This window comes from Thamnophis sirtalis, unplaced genomic scaffold (assembly GCF_051295495.1).
Source record: "Thamnophis sirtalis isolate CommonGarterSnake01/CBP01778 unplaced genomic scaffold, rThaSir2_p1.2 scaffold_15, whole genome shotgun sequence".
Classification (NCBI taxonomy): Eukaryota; Metazoa; Chordata; class Lepidosauria; order Squamata; family Natricidae; genus Thamnophis; species Thamnophis sirtalis.
The window spans coordinates 5,577,427-5,591,394 of NW_028261395.1; the positions used below are offsets into that span (position 1 = coordinate 5,577,427).

The 13,968-nt window shown below is 39.1% G+C and overlaps 1 protein-coding gene across 1 annotated transcript in view; it reads left to right on the forward strand.

Annotated features, from left to right (window-relative positions):
• Window positions 1-3,963: 3,963 nt before the first annotated feature.
• The window catches only part of SGMS1 (sphingomyelin synthase 1), a 62,721-nt gene continuing 52,716 nt past the window's right edge, over window positions 3,964-13,968 (forward strand). The window contains exon 1 of the mRNA XM_087702545.1: window positions 3,964-4,022. The gene's annotated coding sequence lies outside the window, so the exon portion shown is untranslated. The remainder of the gene's footprint in view (window positions 4,023-13,968) is intronic.

Genomic DNA, 13,968 nt, shown 5'->3' on the forward strand with positions numbered 1-13,968 from the left:
ACCAAACCTTAAAAGCCCCCTAAAGGGAATATGGAACGATCTTCCCCGTAGAGATCCGGACCCTTACTACTCTTCCGGCCTTCCGTAAAGCTGCTAAGACCTGGCTGTTCCGGCAGGCCTGGGGCTGTTGATTAGTATCCAGCCCCACTCTTAACAGTATGCATGGTGTGAAATTTTAACCATTGTATTCTTATTTTTAATCTCTCTCTCTCTCTCTCTCTCTCTCTCTCTCTCTCTCTCTCTCTCTCTCTCTCTCTCTCTCTCTCTCTCTCTCTCTCTCTCTCTCTATCTATCTATCTATCTATCTATCTATCAATCAACAGATTGATAGACCTTAGTTTGATATCTCCGTGGTAGACAAATCCTGTGACTCATGGTGGGCTGCACATTTCTTTTACTATTGTCCTACACTCCCTTTCCTTTTTGATTGTAAGCCGCCCTGAGTCCCCTCAGGGAAAAGGGCGGCCTATAAATGTCTAATAAATACTAAAATACTAAATTTTGTGTGAACATCACTCTAATTTCCTTTGAATTTGGGCAGAATAGCGTATGAAAAAAGATCTAGCTATATTTTGTTTTTAATGGCCTTTTAAAACTTGGCATAGTAGTCCTTGAGTTATGATCACAATTGAGCCCAAAATTTATGTTGCTGAAGGAAACATTTGTTAAGTGAGTTTTGCCCCGTTTTTATGACCTTTGTTGCCGAAGTTGTTAAGTGAATCATTGCAGTAGTTAAATTAGTAACACAGTTGTTAAGTGAATCTGGCTTCTCCACTGACTTCACTTGTCAGAAGGTTGTAAAAGCTGATCACATAGCAATAGCGATAGCAGTTAGACTTATATACCGCTTCATAGGGCTTTCAGCCCTCTCTAAGCGGTTTACAAAGTCAGCATATCGCCCCCACAGTCTGGGTCCTCATTTCACCCACCTCGGAAGGATGGAAGGCTGAGTCAACCTTGAGCCGGTGAGATTAGAACCGCTGAATTGTAGATAACAGTCAGCTGAAGTGGCCTGCAGTACTGCACCCCTAACCACTGCGCCACCTCGCAGTCTAGAACATTGCAGCCATCATAAATATGAGACACTTGCCAAGCATCGGAATCTTGATCATGTGGCCATGAGGATGCTGTAATGGTCATGTGTGAAAATGGTCATAAGTCACTTCTTTCATTCCCGTTGTAACTTTGAATGGCCACTAAATCAACTGTTGTAAATCAAGGACTACCTGTATTTGGCTCCGTTGAGGAAGTTTAATTTAAAAATCACCCTCAAGCTTTTTAAAGACGATACTTATTATCCTAACTCTTACATAGAGCATAATTAAAACCAAACTATTAATCACTAGATCTTGGAAAAGAGACCATCAAAATTCCTAGGAAAGCAATTTCAAGAAATGAAATTAATGTTCAGTGTTGCTCTGCAGGTAGACGCTTGCAAAAGTCACAACAAGGGCAAGGCTCTCTGTGTTTAAATGCTGACTCATCTTTCATTTTCATCCTCAAGGTACGACACAGTTAATATTAATAATTAGGATTCCTCCTGGAATCTCAAGAAAAAAAGATATTGATGATATTTTTTGAGGGAGATTTCAATGCCCTAGTGCAGTGATGGCGAACCTTTTTGGCTGCCGCGCCAAAAGCGGGGGGGAGCACAGAGGGGGGGGTCGTTTGCCAGCGTGCCACACCCATAATACTATGCGAGCTACCCCCCCATGCATGCATGTGCCCGACCCCCGCTTTTGCCGCAGTTTTTTCGCCCTCTCCAGGCTCCAGAGGCTTTCTAGGAGCCCAGGGAGGGTGAAAACAGCCTCCCCGCCTCCTCCGGATGCTCTCCAGAGGTCTCAGGAGCTTCCTGAAGCCTCCAGAGGGCGAAAAATGGACCTAGAGGAAACCCGGAAGTTTGGGAATGGTGACTTCCGGTTTGTCTGTAGGGCTGATTTTCGACCTCTGGAGCCTTCAGGAGGCTTCCCTGAAGGCTCCGGAGGGTGAAAAACGGATCTATGGACAAACCAGAAGTCACTTCCGGTTTGGTTGTAGGGCAGTTTTGGCTCTCCGGAGCCTTCAAGGAAGCCCCTTGAAGGCCTCTGAAGGCTCCGGAGGTCGAAAATCGGCCCTACGGACAAACCGGATCTTCCAGGTTCCCCGTAGGTCCAGTTTTCAACCTCTGGAGCGTTCAGGGGCCTTCAAGAGGCTTCCCTAAAGGCTCTGGAGGGCAGAAAACGGCCCTATGAGCAAACTGGAAGTAACTTCTGATTTGTCTGTAGGCCCGATTTTCGACGGCCGGAGCCTTCAGGAGGCTTCTCTGAAGGCTCCGGAGAGCGAAAAACAGTCCTATGAGCAAACCAGAAGTCTATTCCCGAATTTCCAGTTTGCCTGTAGGGCCAGTTTTTCCCTGAAGCCTCCAGAGGACGAAAAACAGCCTCTAAAGAAGGCCAAAGTCGGCGCGCTGGCCAGCTGACACAACAACGCCTCGTGTGCCCCGACAAATGGCTCCGCGTGCCACAGGTTCGCCATCATGTCCCTAGTGTCACGATCAAGCGTAAGAAAAAATATCTTTGATATAGAATTTGAATGCAATGAGAATATAATAAATTCTCACTCATTTGGTTCATAGCAGGGGTGGGTTTCAACCGGTTCGCGGCGGTCCCTGCGAACCGGTTGGTCGGCAAACCCGGAAGTAAGTAACTTCCGGGAACGGCGAAGGGCCCAGCCGCTCGCCCGCGCTGCTTACCCGGTTTTGACGAGTTCTGCGCTTCCACGCATGCGCAGGACGCATAAAGCGCCTGCACGATCCTCCAGGAGCCTCTGGAGCATTGCACAGACGCTAGCACGCACGCGCCGCACGCGTGCACGAGGACGCCGCCGAACCGGTTGGAACGGGGCGAGAAACCCACCCCTGGTTCATAGCAATGCACACCTCAAAATAGCATTGTATTAGACTGGCTTATAAGCAATAAAAGTTGATGAGTACTTAACATTATTGCAATACACCAGTGTTTCCCAAACTTGGCAACTTGAAGATGTCTGGACTTCAACTCCCAGAATTCCCCAGCTAGCATTCCCTGGGAGTTGAAGTCCAGACATCTTCAAGTTGCCAAGTTTGGGAAACACTGCAATACACCATCAACAGAACTGGATGGAAAATGTACTGCAATTTCTTACGTGGCAAGTTTCAACCCGTGTAGCTATGGTATCGCATTAAAATGCGAACTCATACTCTATTGCATAGCAACTTCTGTCAATCCATATGTAAATAGTTACTCATCCTCCTCCTAATCTCATTTCCGGGATGGACTGGGGACCTTTTATAGTCCATTTTTAGTAGCAGGTAATTCTTACCTTGGCATTATCTGTATTTGCAGCTTGTAAAACTTGCAGAAGACTCAAATGTGGTGTAGTGGTTAAGACATCCCACCCAAAATTGGGAGACTTGAGTTCTAGTCCCGCCTGAGGCACAAAGCCTTTTATACCAATCATTTTCTCACCTCTAGGAAGAGATTCAGCTCTGTAAATCATGTCATGTAGGTTAAACCTCTATTTTTCTTAATTAAAGAGTAACTCTTGAGAGTTCAGTTTCAGAATAAAATGAAAGCAAACAAGATTGTTGTCACAAGAAAAAAAAAGTATTTTAGTCTCCTAAGAATTTAATTCAGATGATTGCTATGCGAAGGCCACGAGAGAAATAATACTTGGGGAATGTTGATATATCCTCCTGAATTCGGGGCCATTTCTAACCATTCTTAGTTATTGAATTCAAAAAGTAATTAATCTTGTGGCTTTGTATGAGCAAACCAGCATTTAAGTGTTAGCAAGTGCAGAATTGCGATTTTTAATTTTAGTTGGGGGTCCAAGAACATTGTGAAGGGATTATACTTAGAATGATTTAAGTTTTACTTTAACTGAATGATTGAAAAGAGAAATGAAATACCTTTTTTCTTCTCTTACTTGATTTCTAGACAACAAAACAAAACAAAACAAAACCAGGAAGCAAAGATGACTAATCTGGGAACAGAATTATAATGGTAAATATGCTCCTATTTTATGGAATTTTTCCATTTATAAGAATGCTTATCTTCTTAACTTATTATTGGAATAATCTTCTTATGCATCTGGGTTAATAAAGGATGGAAGGAAATCTGTTGAGCCAGAGGATTTTAAAAGCAGTGCATTACTGAAAAAGGGATCATATTTTAAAAGCATTGTAATTAATCAGCTATTTGTGTCTCATGTCCTCTGTAAAACTTGCTTTTCACTTTTATATTTATTATGTACTTATTTGCACAGCTATATAAACTAGATTAACTTTCAACTAAGGTTAGATTTTTTTCAGGTGTGGCTATTTATTTTTCCAAGTACTGGACTCCCACTGACAAGGATAAGAAAAAGAAAAATACACTATAAAACTTCCTTCCAATAAAGAGCAATTCAATTAAATTTCTCTCTCTCACTATAATATAATTTGGAAGTCAAGAGGAGCAAACTGCTGAGAGGGGATGTATGTTGCTTCTAAATAAGGTTATCTTAAAAGAATATTTGTTTCATATGCGAGGGAGGGAAGGAAATACCACTTCCTTAAAAGCAAATATATAGGTTAGTTTTTAAATGTGTTTCCAGATTAATTGAGAAAACCCTTACTCTGGCAAAATATTTGTGTGTGTGTGTGTTACAAACAATGATATATGATCTTGAAGTAATTTAAACTATAATGGAGAAGCGGTGGTAAATCAGCATGAATGGTATGAAAAATTCAGTATGTCTAAAAATAAACTAAGATAGGAATTCCTGTCCTGTAAGCCAATTATATGTAAATGTTCTCTTTCTGATCTCCCTTAGATAACTATGATATAGCACAATAGATGACATGGAGAGCTTCCTATTTGGTCTAGCCAGGAGGATACTAGCTTGAAAGTGGTTAGCATAGAAGCGAAGAAGACAAAGGGGCCGAACCAGTGAATAGGTAGTCTTCGCTTAACTATGTTACTTGGAACTGAAATGTCCATTACTAAGCAATTCAGCTGTTAAGTCACGTGACCACATGGCTTAGTGGCAGCAATCCTGGCACAGTCTGTTGCTGTTGTTAAGTGAGGATTGCAACTCATTAAGCAAGGATATCCTTGCAACTTGATGCTGGGTTCCAACAAGGAAAGTCAGTGGGGAAGCCGGCTGGAAGTCAAAAGTTCTGGTGGGCTCACAAGCACTGAAACACGTGGCTGCCACTGGGTAGGACAGGATGTTTGGGTGACTAGGATGAACGTGGCAGGGCTAGGTTGCCTGCTATTGGGTGAGGGAGGGCATGAGAATGATTGGTGAGGCATAGTACAGGTGTGGCAGGGCCGAAGTGCTTGCTGCTAGGGTACGTGTGACCAACACGGTTGCTGCTGGGGGGGGGGCGGCGGATGCAAGTGACTTATTGCAGTAACTTGTGGCCTTCTCTACCAGCTTCTCTGTTGCCTTTGCTTGTGGGAAGCTGGCAGAGAAGGTTTCAAATGGTGATCATATGACAGGACGCTTCAGCTGTCATAAGTGAGGACTGGTAAATGTCTGCTGGTTGTTGAAGTGCCTGAATCTTGATCACATGACCATGGGGATACTGTGACCAGGGCCGGATTTTCCTATAGGCTAACTAGGCTTCAGCCTAGGGCCTCAAGATCAAGAGGCGCCTACATTCAAATTGTTAGCAAAATTAAAATTACACTATTCTAAAAACAGTGAACACTAAAACACTGAACCGAAAATAAGGAGAAATTCGACGCATATGACTAATAAACAAACATAAAAATGTATTGGTTAAGATTGTTCCAGCGCCGCGGCAGTTGGGGAGCCCGCCCACGTTCCCGGCACCGGCGGTCGGGCGAGAGGTTTACTTAGTAAACCTTAATTGTTTGTGACTGGATGGACAGATAGCCCGGATGCAACAGAGTCAAAAAGCCTATTTATCAAAAAGAAGCATCTGGACAAATATATTAACTTTTGTGTCTTGTTTTTTTAAAAAAAACTTCATTAATGATTTAACCGTTCATCAACCTGACCCCAGAAAAAAAAGTTGCATAAAAGGGGACAAAAAAAAAGAACCAAATAGGGCCACAATTTGGAAGCATATATAAATCTATCTAGAATCTGAAAGAGATCTTTAAAGTTGTAAATATTTACTTTCAGTATGTTCGCCAGAAGAGAAATTAACTTATTGAGAACAACTGAGCCAAGGTGGCGCAGTGGTTAGGGTGCAGTACTGCAGGCCACTTCAGCTGACTGTTATCTGCAGTTCAGCGGTTCTAATCTCACCGGCTCAAGGTTGACTCAGCCTTCCATCCTTCCGAGGTGGGTGAAATGAGGACCCAGACTGTGGGGGCGATATGTTGACTCTGTAAACCGCTTAGAGAGGGCTGAAAGCCCTATGAAGCGGTATATAAGTCTAACTGCTTTTGCTATTGCTAACTACTTTGTTGATGTTGATGCGCCAATATGACATCTCTAATAAATGTATACTTTGAGAAAGATACTTGTCTCAGAGTTTTAATTCTGTTGGGGGGGGGGTGTTACTTGCAACCCAGACCCTAAACTGAATAAAACAACCCTTGGTAGAAGAAATTGTGAGGATTTTGCTGTTGTGCTATTTTTTTAGCCAAATTATTCCCACAGTTTTAAAAACCATTAATCCCAAAGAATTCCTAGGATTCCCAATAAAAGTTTATAGTTTTTCAGCATAAAATCTAGCTACCAAGTCTACCTCCTCTAGTAATATTTCTACACTGCAACATTTCAAAAGACAAGGGATAAATGAAATATTTGTCCAAAACTATTTAAGTAATTTTTTCCATTTCATCAAGTACTTGCCGTGAAAATGCCTAAATGAGTACTGCCACAACTTATTCTAAAGTGTAATAATTTTATTAAAACTTTTCCAGTACAAGGGTTATGATTAATATAATGTAATTTTAATTTTTTTTTCCATTTCATCAAGTACTTGCCGTGAAAATGCCTAAATGAGTACTGCCACAACTTATTCTAAAGTGTAATAATTTTATTAAAACTTTTCCAATACAAGGGTTATGATTAATATAATGTAATTTTAATTTTTTTTTCCATTTCATCAAGTACTTGCCGTGAAAATGCCTAAATGAGTACTGCCACAACTTATTCTAAAGTGTAATAATTTTATTAAAACTTTTCCAATACAAGGGTTATGATTAATATAATGTAATTTTAATATTTTTTTCCATTTCATCAAGTACTTGCCGTGAAAATGCCTAAATGAGTACTGCCACAACTTATTCTAAAGTGTAATAATTTTATTAAAACTTTTCCAGTACAAGGGTTATGATTAATATAATGTAATTTTAAAGGAATGAATTATTTTATAGTTTGTTCTTGATGATTCACTAAGATATTAGATTACATATTATAAAGAGTTTGCAAATGACTCACAGAATTCAGACCCAAGATCCCTTCTTACGTGAATTTTTTAAAACTTTGAGGAGTGTCTATTATATTTAATTTAAAAGTTCTATATAATATTTCAAGATTTTTTTTCATTTTAAATAATTTACTGGAGACATGAAAAACTGTTCAACATTGTTACATATTCTGGATTTATAAGCGCAAGACCTTATTAAACTTTTATTAAAAACCAGGATGGAATATGTGACCAATCCTTCATCTTCTAGATATATTTAGTAAAAAACGGGGGTTTGAGCAATAATCAAATGCTAATCTACAAATTCTTAATTTACCGATTATGTGTTCACTCTTACTAATTACAAGCATACAAAAAAAAAAAACCCCTTGTTCAGACTTGCGTAATCAAAAGTAGGAGTGTTATCAAAACTCAGTTGTGGTTTTTGGTGCCACCAAAGCATAGAGTGACTTTTGACCACACTTTGCAAGTATGTACAAATCAAGCAGTAAAACTTGGAACACGTTTTATGAGAAGGTGACGTAATTCTGTGACCCTCATCTTCTGCCTAAACCCCCTTACAATCACAAGAGTTTTAATAAACCTTTTACTAACTAGTTTTATTGGAGTTGAGGTTTATTATTTTAGTAGTTTTAACAGTATCACGAGATTTTAGAATTCTCCTCTATGGAAAATTCTTGCTTTAATCCTCTAATTTCAATCCTATAAAGTTTACTGGCCTCTCTCGTGTTAAGACCTATGTATCAAGGAATTTAAAAGTTGGGAGATTTAGAATTTTGTCCACAGGAACGTAAAGTAAAATCAAGAGAAGAACTGGTGGCAGAGGGATATAGTTGTCAGTGGTTCTTATCTACAGTTATTTGAAAGGTTTAAGATGATGGTTTTTAACGAGATGGCTAAATTGCTTTCTTTGATCAGACAAAAGATAATACAGTATCTATGTTTACTTTAATCTCTTTTTGCAAGGATTTTTTTAAACGAAACAAAAATCATCATCTTACATTACATCTTGTAGAAAGTGTGTCAATTAGCTTTCGCGCGTCTCTTGCACAGTCATTACTTATATTCATATCGGATGTCAAAGATTCTTAATGAGTCATACTATCAGCATAGCATAGTCCTCATTTGACTGAAGTTGTTTTAGAATCCTTTTGCCTAAAATAATCCGTAGTTAAAAACGCAACCACCTGATGGCATTTCATTAGTTATTACAAAAATCATCCAATAACCTTAAGCCTTTATAACATACTCTAAATAAAGATTAGTTGACCAAGTTTCTAAGCCTTTTTTCCCCCAAGTCACTGTTTGCAATTTATATCCAAATTCCTTATATTAAACCAATACATATATATGTTGTTAACTATATCTCATTATTTCATTATTATTGTTATTATTAATATTTGTTAACAAAATCATTTTTTACTTATATCCAACTTCCTCACCTCCAGCCAACATAAATATGTACCTTGTTACCATTATCAACTATTTATTTAACAAAGCAATCTAAAGATTACTAAATTCCTACTTATTAATCACCAAACTTAGCTTCCTTTGTATTACCATACAGTGGTTACAGTGCAGTACTGCAGGCCACTTCAGCTGACTGCTAACTGCAGTTCGGCAGTTCAAATCTCACCGGCTCAGGGTTGACTCAGCCTTCCATCCTTCTGAGGTGGGTAAAATGAGGACCCAGATTGTTGGGGGCGATATGCTGACTCTGTAAACCGCTTAGAGAGGGCTGAAAGCCCTATGAAGCGGTATATAAGTCTAACTGCTATTGCTATTGCTATTGCTATCAACTTTCATATATAAACCTGTATCCTTCCAGAAGGCATATAGTCTTATTTCTTTTGCCATTTGTGGAGTTAATCTTCTGTTTATTTCCTTGGTAAAGTTTTTATGGACATTTTTGGAGATCCATCTCTATCATTTTTTTCTAGTATAAACTCTTATTTTCTTCTCAGTTCTCTCAGTTACCGCCAATAAATTTTGAGTTCCATCCAAAATCTTTTGCAAACTTAAAGTTTCATCTTCTGAAAATTGATCCATATTTCCAAATACACACACACACACACACACACACACGTACACACACACACACACACACACATATATATATATATATATATATATATATATATATATATATATATATATATATATATATATATATATATATATATATATATATATATGGAGAGTGTGAGAGAGAGAGAGCTTAAAGACAAAATCATTTGTAATCTTCACAAGAAAGAGGTTCTGTTTTTTCCCCCTCTCCCAGTGCCGATAAGGCTCTCAAAGGACAGCTGTGTAAACACTTCATGCCCTTGGCTCTTATCACTTTTAATTACGGAACTTTGAAGTACAAAAACAGTGAAATCAAAGGAGAAACAGGAACGAATACGTAGTTTCAGAAACTCTAGCCTTTAGCCTCCGAGCGGCAGTTTTGCTTCCTTTCGCTCTCTGATGTTGTGTCAGGCTTAAGGGAAACAAAGTTCTTAAATGGAGTTTAATAGCAAATAATATAAACTTTTGTTAGAGTAGAGAAGAAGTTTTGGGGGGCAGTCTTTTTCAAAACAGAAAGGATTCCTCACCAGACGGACACACTTTCTCTTTCCATTTCCTTCCATTCCAGAGCCGTCCCAACTTCATCAGCCTAGGCTGCCTTTTGTCGCCAGTTTGAAAACCTTCTCTTGGATCAATCAGGGACTTTGCAGGGTTCCTGAGATTAGCAAGATGTAGTCTTCCTGTTCACTGTCTCTTCGGGACAGTTTAGGTCCGATTGGACCACCCAGCGGCAAAAGTATCGGCGGCAGTCTCGGAGCATTGAGACGGCACCTCCGTACCGTTGCAGCGTTGGCTCCTCCTCCAGTATCTATGTTTATTGTTGACTAAAAACCCCTTATGGGCTTTTGGACAAAATAGAAAAAAAACCTTATGATTTATGTTTTGATGAGTAATAGCAATAGCAGTTAGACTTATATACCGCTTCATAGGGCTTTCAGCCCTCTCTAAGCGGTTTACAGAGTCAGCATATTGCCCCCAACAACAATCCGGGTCCTCATTTTACCCACCTCGGAAGGATGGAAGGCTGAGTCAACCTTGAGCCGGTGAGATTTGAACAGCCGAACTGCAGAACTGCAGTCAGCTGAAGTAGCCTGCAGTGCTGCATTTAACCACTGCGCCACCTCGGCTCTTAAACAGGATAGATTATAGAAAGAAGACAGTCTTTCTTTCTTTTTCCTCCTATTTCAAGTGAAAATATTCTTTGGAGTTTAAGCAATAGTTTAAACAATAGCAAATATCCAGTTTCCAGTGTCCCATGCTGTTAGATCTTAATTCATAATTGCCTCATTATGCATTTTAAACTCTAAAATCACACTTATATAAACCAGATATTGATAAAGAGGGGAAAATATGTTCTTTAAAAATGTCCTTTGTGCACTCTGTTGTAATATTTGTTGAGATTTGTTTTAGGACTGAATCTTACTTTGAATGGCTTGACCCATCCTTGTTGTTTTCTTAGCAATGTCATGGAACTTCTTATCACTATTATTTTTTAGCATGAAGGGCAACCACACACACACACCCAAATCCAACCAACCAATTTTCCAATGTAACCTGTATGAAGGTACTACCAAGGGCTAGCCTTTGGTGTTACATTCTGCCACTTACCTGGAAAATAGTCTTGGGATAAGAAAAATATTAGCAATAATGTAAGTGGATATTTTTGGAGTGAGAAGGGACTATGCTAACTTGGTATAAGAAACTGAAATACTGTATTTGCATTTTATTTTATGGTATAAACATTCAAAAGGCATTTCTTTATTGGGGGATTAAATTAAGTTGGAGCACATAAATGTGAAGTTATTTCGGAGTAGTTTCCTAAAATATATGAATTTGTTGAACTTTAGTACGTCAATTTTTAAATGCTAAAATGGATAGCGCATAATGATGGGTGAGTCCTGGTTTCAGCTAGCAGAAACCATCTCACTTCCTAATCTCATTTAGAGAGGAAACTGCTATTTTTTTCGTTGACCTCAAGGCTTGAAAGTGAACAATACTTTTCAGAATTCAGTTTATTTTTCTTGCCATGCTTTGAATGCAGAAACTGGGCTTTCTTTCTCTAAATTTTTGTAAGGCGCTTTCCTCCTCCTCCATCTCCATCCCTACACCGGATTTAAGAATTTAGTTAGATATAATAACAAATATTAATACTTAGAACTTTTAGTCCCTTCTTTTTTCCACTGCTGAAATTATTAAATCATTTAGTTCAAGACTAAAATGCCATCATGCAACGTAAGTCTTGACATCAAATGTGATCAATTGGCCATATACGTAAACATGCATTTACAACACTGCCTTCCTATTTTATTTCTCCATGCAACTATTTTGCTATGTAGTAGTATAAAACAAACTTCCTTCAAATACCTTATGTGTGCGAGCAAACAAATGCACACACATGTGCATCTACTGTGCTACCAACATCATTATTATGGAATATAAGATTTTTAAAAAGTTACGTTATTCCTGAACCAAGGAACAAGATCTGATGCAATATAATATGTAGATCCACCTATATATACTAACAGATAATAATAATCAAAGGAAAAGTTGACTTGTTGCACTGTTACTAGAAAGGAAGTTGTATAATTTTTGCAATCAATTGTGTACTATTGGAGGTTGATTCAGCCTTCCATCCTTCCAAGGTTGGTAAAATAAGGACCCAGATTGTTTGGGGAAATATGCTGACTCTGTAAACCTTTTAGAGTAAAACATTGTGAAGCGGTATATAAGTCTTAAGAACTATTGCTATAAGAGATGTACCCTATTTTTCGGAGTATAAGATGCACCGGAGTATAAGACGCACCAAGGTTTTGAAGAGGCATATTTTTTTTAAAAGTAGGTGGGTAGATAGAGGGATAGAGAGGGAGAGAAAGAGAGAGAAATACAGTAGGTAGGGAGGGAGAGAGAGAGAGTAGTTGGTAGGTAGGTAGATAAAGGGATAGAGAGAGAGAAAAATAGAGAGAGATAGAGAAATACAGTAGGTAGGTGGGCGGGAGAGTACGTAGATAGGTAGATGTTTCAAGGTGTATTTATCCATGTGCTGGAGAAAGAAATCGCTGACAATCTGCAATACTTAAGACTTTGTTTCTGCTGGCATAGCTCTTAATCAATGTAATTCTCATCAATCAATTAAAGAGCTTTCCAAAAGGGGGAAAAAAGTTTTTGCACTCTGCAAACCTCCCAAAAATGGCCCGTTTTTCATGAAAATGGGCCCATTTTTTAAAGGCATGAATAGCCTGGGGGGGGGGGGGCTTGCAGAGTACTCCTGGATGGGGTGGGGGCAAAAATGAGCAAACATGGCTCATTTTTTGTGAAAAAGATCCCATTTTTAATCAAAAAAATTGCATGCATAGCCTTATGGAGGCTTATAGAATACTACTGGGGGCTGGGGGGGGGAATGGCCTTTTTTTTGCTCATTTCTGCCCTCCCCAGCCCCCAGGACTCTCTGAAAGCCTCCATTAGGGTATGCACGGCCATTTTGGGGTTCGGGAGGCAAAAATGCTGTATTTGGTGTATAAGACGCACCCAGATTTTCAGCCTCTTTTTTGAGGAAAAAAAATGGTGCGTCTTATACTCCGAAAAATACGGTAATGCCTAAGACTTCAGATTCTACATACAGTACGTAACATTTGATCCAGTGTGTAGCTTATGCCTTTTCATAGCAGCCTGTGCTCTTCTTTTTCTTTGAAACAGCCATCTGGTTTCTCTGCTTGGAAGATTGTCAAATTCTTTTAGCATAGCTCTGTAAGGTTGGCCTTGTTACGTCCTAGGGCCTTGGATCTCAATTGATCAAAGAACCTTCTTGTTTGGCTTCTAAACAAAGACATTGTAATCAAGAAAAATTTAACTTCAATAAGCAGATTTTGCTTTTTTTCTCCATGGTTTATTCATTGTGGGGTTTTTTTTGGGCTTAAAGCAGGGTGTATCAATACAGCATTTTATATCCTGATATTTTTTCTTTCTTTCTTCCAATTACAATTCTACAAATGTGTTGTGACAATTTGTTCTTAGGGTATTTTAAGGAAGTGTAATGAAGCTTGATCTGTATCCGCGTATTGACAGGGGCGTCAGATTGATTACAGTAATTGATATTTGATGTAAGTGTAGTTTTTAGATTGAGATCGTTTGCCTCTATCATTTTATTTATTTATTTATTTATTTATTTATTTATTTATTTATTTATTTATTTATTTATTTGTCTTGTATGCCGCCCACTCCCGGAGGACTCCGGGCGGCTCACAAAAGACAAGGGAAAGGGGGAAACGAGACAAAGACAACATATTAAAAACAAAACCAACATTCACAATTTCCGTGGCGGTAGATGCTTCTCAGCTCCCCCCAGCCTGCTGGAACAGCCAGGACTTGGTGGCTTTGCGGAAGGCCTGGAGGGTCGTAAGGGTCCGGATTAGCCTGATTTAACATGATATGTGAATTGATTTCCCCTCTCTTCCATCACCCACCCCGTCCCATATATTCACACCAGACCT